This window comes from Chiloscyllium plagiosum, unplaced genomic scaffold (genome assembly GCF_037043375.1).
Source record: "Chiloscyllium plagiosum isolate Xiang-an unplaced genomic scaffold, Cpla_swu_hap1 HiC_scaffold_26, whole genome shotgun sequence".
NCBI lineage: Eukaryota > Metazoa > Chordata > Chondrichthyes > Orectolobiformes > Hemiscylliidae > Chiloscyllium > Chiloscyllium plagiosum.
Window position 1 is genome coordinate 30,612,759 of NW_028270164.1, and position 6,000 is coordinate 30,618,758.

Consider the following 6,000-nt stretch of genomic DNA (forward strand, 5'->3'; position numbering starts at 1 on the left):
TGTTTTCTACAATATATGTTGTTACAACACAAGTCCCCAGTATACTAATATGAATCTAGAATAGATTTGACGAAGTTAGCTACTTCAATAAAATTTACTTAGGTCCAGTGACCCATAAACGTGGTTAATTCTCACTAAGTCAGCAGCATGCTTTTATTTAGATACGAGCTGCGTACGTTCTTAATTGACTCTTGCTTTATTTACCTCACTACAAACATTCAACAAAAAGAAAGAGGCCCACAGACAAAAGTCGGCCAATGCCGAGCGCTCAAGTCCTTCACGGGTCGAAAACATTGCGCGAAAACGGACGCTCGATTTAAATCGGGTTACCGCTGAACGCGTCCTGTGCATGTATAGCGGATACTAATGGTGCACTTTATTCCATAAGTTGGACCTTGCTGTCATATTACTAGGTGTTGCACATTGTTGACGTGGCCGGAGGTCCCCAGCTCAGGCCTTTGTCTGTTTTCCCACTGCACTGTGTCGGGCTCTGACACCAACTCAACTGGACACTCGTGCCAGCTCAGCTGTTCGATGACGTCGGGACTGGTGCGCGTGGAGGGGGTGGGCAGGGGGCAAAGAGAAGGGGGTTCAAAAGGTAGCTGACGTCACTGCAGCAAACTATTTTCCCGGGCCCATTTGAATCTCCCTCCTATCGGCAGCAACGGGTGCCCATTCTGTCCGCCGTTAAGCCACACACTCCTTTACCTTCCCCACCCCTCCCCATGCATACCCCAGTCCCCAACACCACCCACCTGAAACCAGGTTTCAGCAAACACCCCTCCACTCCCGACGTCGACCCCTCCTGTCCCCACCTCCCAATTAACACGAAGAATTTTCTAGAATCTCATCACTCGACCACCATCTACCCATTCAATCCCCTCCCTCCCCCAAGCCAACACCAAGCAACGACCGAATCGACCCACTAACAGACGCGTGCAGGATTGATAGACGCTCCAGCCAATGGGCGCTGGAGTTCACCTTCACACGGTGCCAATCAGGAAACGATTTGCCATCTGCTGACCAATCGGCAAAGGCGGGACCTAGTCCCTGGCCCCGCCCCCATTCGGTTGGACGGAGAGAATTTACTGTAGAACAAGATGGCGACTATTTCCACAACAAGCGACCCCCAAAGCATATTAATTACAGACCTCTAACGGCTGACCCCAGTGCGTTTCACTCGCCACCTAATGGCGGCAGCACGACCCAAAAGCTTCACTTCCCAATCCGCAAACAACAACCCAACGCCCACAAACGTGTAAAAACAAACGCCATTTACCTTGAATGCAAAGTCGGACAGGGAGGTGGGAGATCACTCTCCAGGACACAAATAATTACTAATGGCACCGAAGCGCCTGGTATCTGCCGTTCCGTGCCCGCTACTCAACGCTTAATATGTCGTCCTCTTGGTACGGAGCGCTTCATAGTGCGCCCGCGGATGTCTCAGGGCGAGGAGGGCGGACTTTTAATGGAGATTTGAGTGCGAGGAACAGTACGTAAGATAGCGGTAGAAATGCGAACCTTTTGCCGCTGTTGTTGGGGGAGGGGGCGGGTGTGGGGGAGGGGAGGGAAAGTAGGGGGGGGGGGGAGAAAGAGAGAAAAAAAGCTCTTTTCAATCAGAGGCCGGACACGCCCCTGCGCATGACCCGAGCATTCGCGGAAACCCCGTGCAGGGGCAGTAAGCAGCTTCAGGAGGGAGACGAGAGGAGAGGAGAGTGGCGGTTGTCCTGGGGGCTGCCCAACTCCTTCACACAAATCACAACCTCCCCGCTCCTCCAGATCAACGGGCGGACGCTCCCCTTCAAATCCGGCTGCGTCTTTGCTGCCAGGCTTCGAATAACGGGCGGGCGAGTGCTCCCTCCCACCACAAAACCCCCCCCTTTTTTTTCCCCTAAATGAAAGACCGAGCGTTTTCTATGTCTCCCGCTGTTCCTAATCCCTGTTAGAGTAAAAGGCTTCGTTTAAACATCCCCAGGAACGGTTACCGAGGCCTGAAAATTAAGTTACTTTTTGAAACCCAAGGTTGGGGATTGCCACATTTATGACATCCACTGAGGTCATCATAAAAGTGCAAGAAAACGGTTGCATTAAAGTACTAACTATGGATCATATATTTTATCTTTTACCTTCAACGTGTTTATACTTATTCTTACCGTCTCGGCCCTGTTTTTGTCATTTCAATTTTGAATTAAAATTGCTATTAAAATAAAATTTTCCATCAATAAATTAGTTCACTTGGAATGTTAACTGAATAAATGAAGTTATTAGAGTTCAAACAAGTGACTTGGGGAGGAGGGGGTGTGGTTCTTTTGCCTAGCTGGCTAGAAATATCCTTTTTAATATAAATAAACTGTGGCTAAAGAATGAGGGGGGAAATGCGGAGTGCAATAAGTTTGATCAGCCTGGCAGCTACTGCACAAGACGCTCCTGAAATCCAATTGAAAATAGAATCGTACCATACAAGTGCAAGAAGTCTCAACTAATTATAAAAAAACGCGGGAGAATCAGCTAGATGATTACAATTGGCCAATGAGAGTATGGCCAAATGTTCCATCACGTGATTTCTATTGGCCAATAAGTCGACAAGCTTGTTAATCGTGTTAAAAAAATCTGAAGTTTGATAAGTGGATCAGGACTCAAGTATGACTTGAGTATTTTGCCAAAGTAGGTATTGGAGAGTTTAGTGGTGGGATCAAGTTTTGGTAGAGAGGAAAAAAAAACTGCACATACTGGAATCCACACTCGACAAGCAGGAGGCCAGAAGAGTGCAGCAAGCCAGGCAGCATCAGAAGGTGGAGAAGTCCACGTTTTGAATATAACCCTTCAGGAATGGAGATAGGGGATTGTGGAGCTGCAGATAAAGAGAAAAGGAGGGGGGCACAGAGTCGTGAGAAAGTGTTAGGTCAATACAGATGGTAGGTACAGCCTGGTAGGTTGATAGGAAGAATGCTACCGGCTGGTAGGTGGAAGGAGGGGTTTGAGCTGAAAATGTGTTGCTGGAAAAGCGCAGCAGGTCAGGCAGCATCCAGGGAACAGGAGAATCGATGTTTCGGGCATAAGCCCTTCAGGAAGGAGGGGTTTTCCAGGTATAATACTACTTTAGGAATGGAAGTGGGGGTAGGAGGAAGTGCAGATAAATAGAAGGGGGGAGGGAATCTTTGGTAGCAGGGGGATAAAATGATGATAACACCCAGATGCACATAGGCCAGTTTTTAAAGGACCTGTCCCTTCCTCATTGCCCACCTGCCCATGTCAACTATATTATGGCATAGGCTAGGTCAGCTGGCTTGTTAACACACTTAATTCCTTTTTTTTTGAAATGGCAAGTAAGGGGCTTGCTTGTGGTGCAGTGGTAGTATCTCTACCCTGGACCAGGAGGCATAGGTTCAAGTGCCATTTGTTCGAGGTTTACAATAACATCTCTGAACAGATTGATTAGAAAAATAGATTTTTTAAAAAATGGCCAATGAGGGACCATCTTATGGCACAGTGGTAGTGTCTCTATCCTGGACCAGGTGGTCTAGCTTCAAGCCCACCTGCTGCAGAGGTGTGTAACAACATCTCTGAACAGATTGATAAGAAAAATAGGTTAATTAAAAATACATAAATAGCAACTTTGGAGTACACCAGCCTGCCATTTTATGGTAACTTGGTCTGGATGGTCAGGAAGTCATTAAAACTATCACTAAGCATGTTTTAAATGCCATCCATGTGCCCACCAAAACACCCAGTAAAATTCATCCCCATGTCTGTCAGTAGCCAGAATTTTCCAAGGCTTAATTACAATGCTGCATTATTTCACATTAATCTGTTATTACATTCTTCTGTGCACTTTCTATCTAACATTTTCCAGTTCGTCTGGAAAGCACTAACTCTGGCAACTATAAATGAAGTCTAATTCTGGTTAAACCACAACACAGTACTAAATGCATGCTAAACTGTGTAAGTTCCATACTTACATATAGTTAAGCAAGCCCACAATCAACACATCAGATCAAAGCTCTGGAGTTCTGCCACATCATATCATGAATAAGCATGTAACAAGATGAATATCCTCAACAATTGAAGTGCAAAATGGATAGTCCATCTTGCTCCCCCCCCCCCCCCAAGACCCAGCATTACAATTCAAATTCACTTTAGTCAATTTGAAATCAAGAAAACAACCAAGATAACTGGATATTGCTAATCTGTTGCTCCCAACAACATTCTGGCTATCGTGCAAAGGACTTGTTCTCCATAATTAGTTACATGTCCAGCAAGCCGTTCTGTATAGCTGCAGCAGTGGCATCTACACACCAAAGTAAAGAAGCGTCCAAGTGTGCCAAGGTATGCCCTAGTCACAAAACCACTTTATTATTCCCTATCAACTTTCTCCAGTCATATGCAAACTAATGGAACATGTAGTTAGTAATATTTTAAGCAACACTTTCTCACCCATAATCTGCTCACTGATGCGCTCAGTTGGGTTTTGTCAGGATAACTCAGTTCCAGACCTCAATCCTTCCCTTGATCCAAACATTGACAAAAGAGCTGAATTCCAAAGCATGGTAACACTGACTGTGCTGCTATCAGGCAACATTTGACTAATACACTAAGATACCGAATAAAATTGATGACTGTTAAAGGAAAGACCTGGCACTGGCTGCAATTATACCAACACAAAGGAAACTAGTTGTGATTGGTACATTCCAATCATCTCAGGTGACAGGAACATAGCAGCAAGAGTAGGCCACATAGCCCCTTCAGCCTGCTGCACATTTATAGATCATAGCTGATTACCTCAATGCCATATTCCCACACTTTTCCCATAAAGTGTTTTAGAATGTAATCTAAAATGTAATCTAATCTAAATCTAAAGAATTGCTTAATGACAAAACTCTCACAGCCCTCTGGAATAGGTTAAGATTCCAAAGATTTACCACCCTCTGAGTGAACAAGTTTCTCCTCATCTCAGTCCTATGTAGCTTGCTTTTTATTCTGAGACTGTGTGCCTGGTTCTCGCACCCACAGCCAAGGGAAACATCCTTTCTCATCAACTGTCTTTCCCCTTAAAAAGTCATAACTTTCCAAGAAAATGCCTCATATTCTTTTAAACTCCACAGAATATAGGACAGTGAACACAATCTTTCCACACTGGATAATCCTAACATCCTTGGAATTAGTCTGGTGAACTTCTGCTACATTCCTTCTATGGCAAGTCTATCCATCTTTGAACAAGGAAACCAGAACTGCACACAATACTCTAGATGTGGTCTCATCAGTGTTCCAGATGATTGAAGCAAAACCTCTTTGCTCCTGTACTCAAATCATCTGGTGATAAACATTTATGTATTAATTTCCATCAAATCACTTGCTGCATCTGTATGCTAGCTTTCACTGACTTACATTCAAAGACACCTAGATCCCTTACGGATATTAATACTTTCCATTCTCACCATTTAAGAAATACTTTGCAACTTTATTCACCTACCAAGGTGGATAACTTCACACATATCCACATTATACAGGTAGTTATTCTACAACGCGATAGTAGCATTCTTGTGTTATAGAAAAATTGCACTTTAGAAACAGTGCTTAAAGTGTTGCTGATATAATCGCATTTCAGCCAACACACGTATACAAGTTTTGGCTTTAGAAACAGTGTCCCCAATTCCTCAATCGCATTATAGCAAATTTGTGTGAACGAAACGCGCGTTATAGCAGAATGGCCTGTATTCCATCTGCCATACTCTTGTCCACTCAGCTTGTCTAAATTCCCTTCAAGGCTCCTTGCATCTGCTTCACAACTCACATTCACCCCAAGTTTTATATCATCCGCAAACTTGGAAAATTCCAAAATCTTTATTATCCACTGGTATAGGGGCACAGACTATAAATAATAGAAAACATGGATACTGCTACTATAATTCGATCTATAATACCCGTGAAGGACTGTGCAATCAGACCAGCTGAGTCTTCGGGAAGGAAAATTGTATTTCAGGCTGACCTTGCAAGTAGCAA

The 6,000-nt window shown here is 44.3% G+C and overlaps 1 protein-coding gene across 3 annotated transcripts in view; it reads right to left on the reverse strand.

Annotated features, from left to right (window-relative positions):
- The window catches only part of LOC122563200 (bromodomain and PHD finger-containing protein 3-like), an 86,481-nt gene extending 84,926 nt beyond the window's left edge, over window positions 1–1,555 (reverse strand). The window contains exon 1 of one of the 3 annotated variants that reach the window (XR_006315528.2): window positions 1,280–1,555. The gene's annotated coding sequence lies outside the window, so the exon portion shown is untranslated. Of the gene's footprint in view, window positions 1–204; window positions 316–1,279 lie in introns of those variants that run through there. The other 2 variants (XM_043716750.2, XM_087973599.1) reach the window with 2 other exon arrangements.
- Window positions 1,556–6,000: the final 4,445 nt, after the last annotated feature.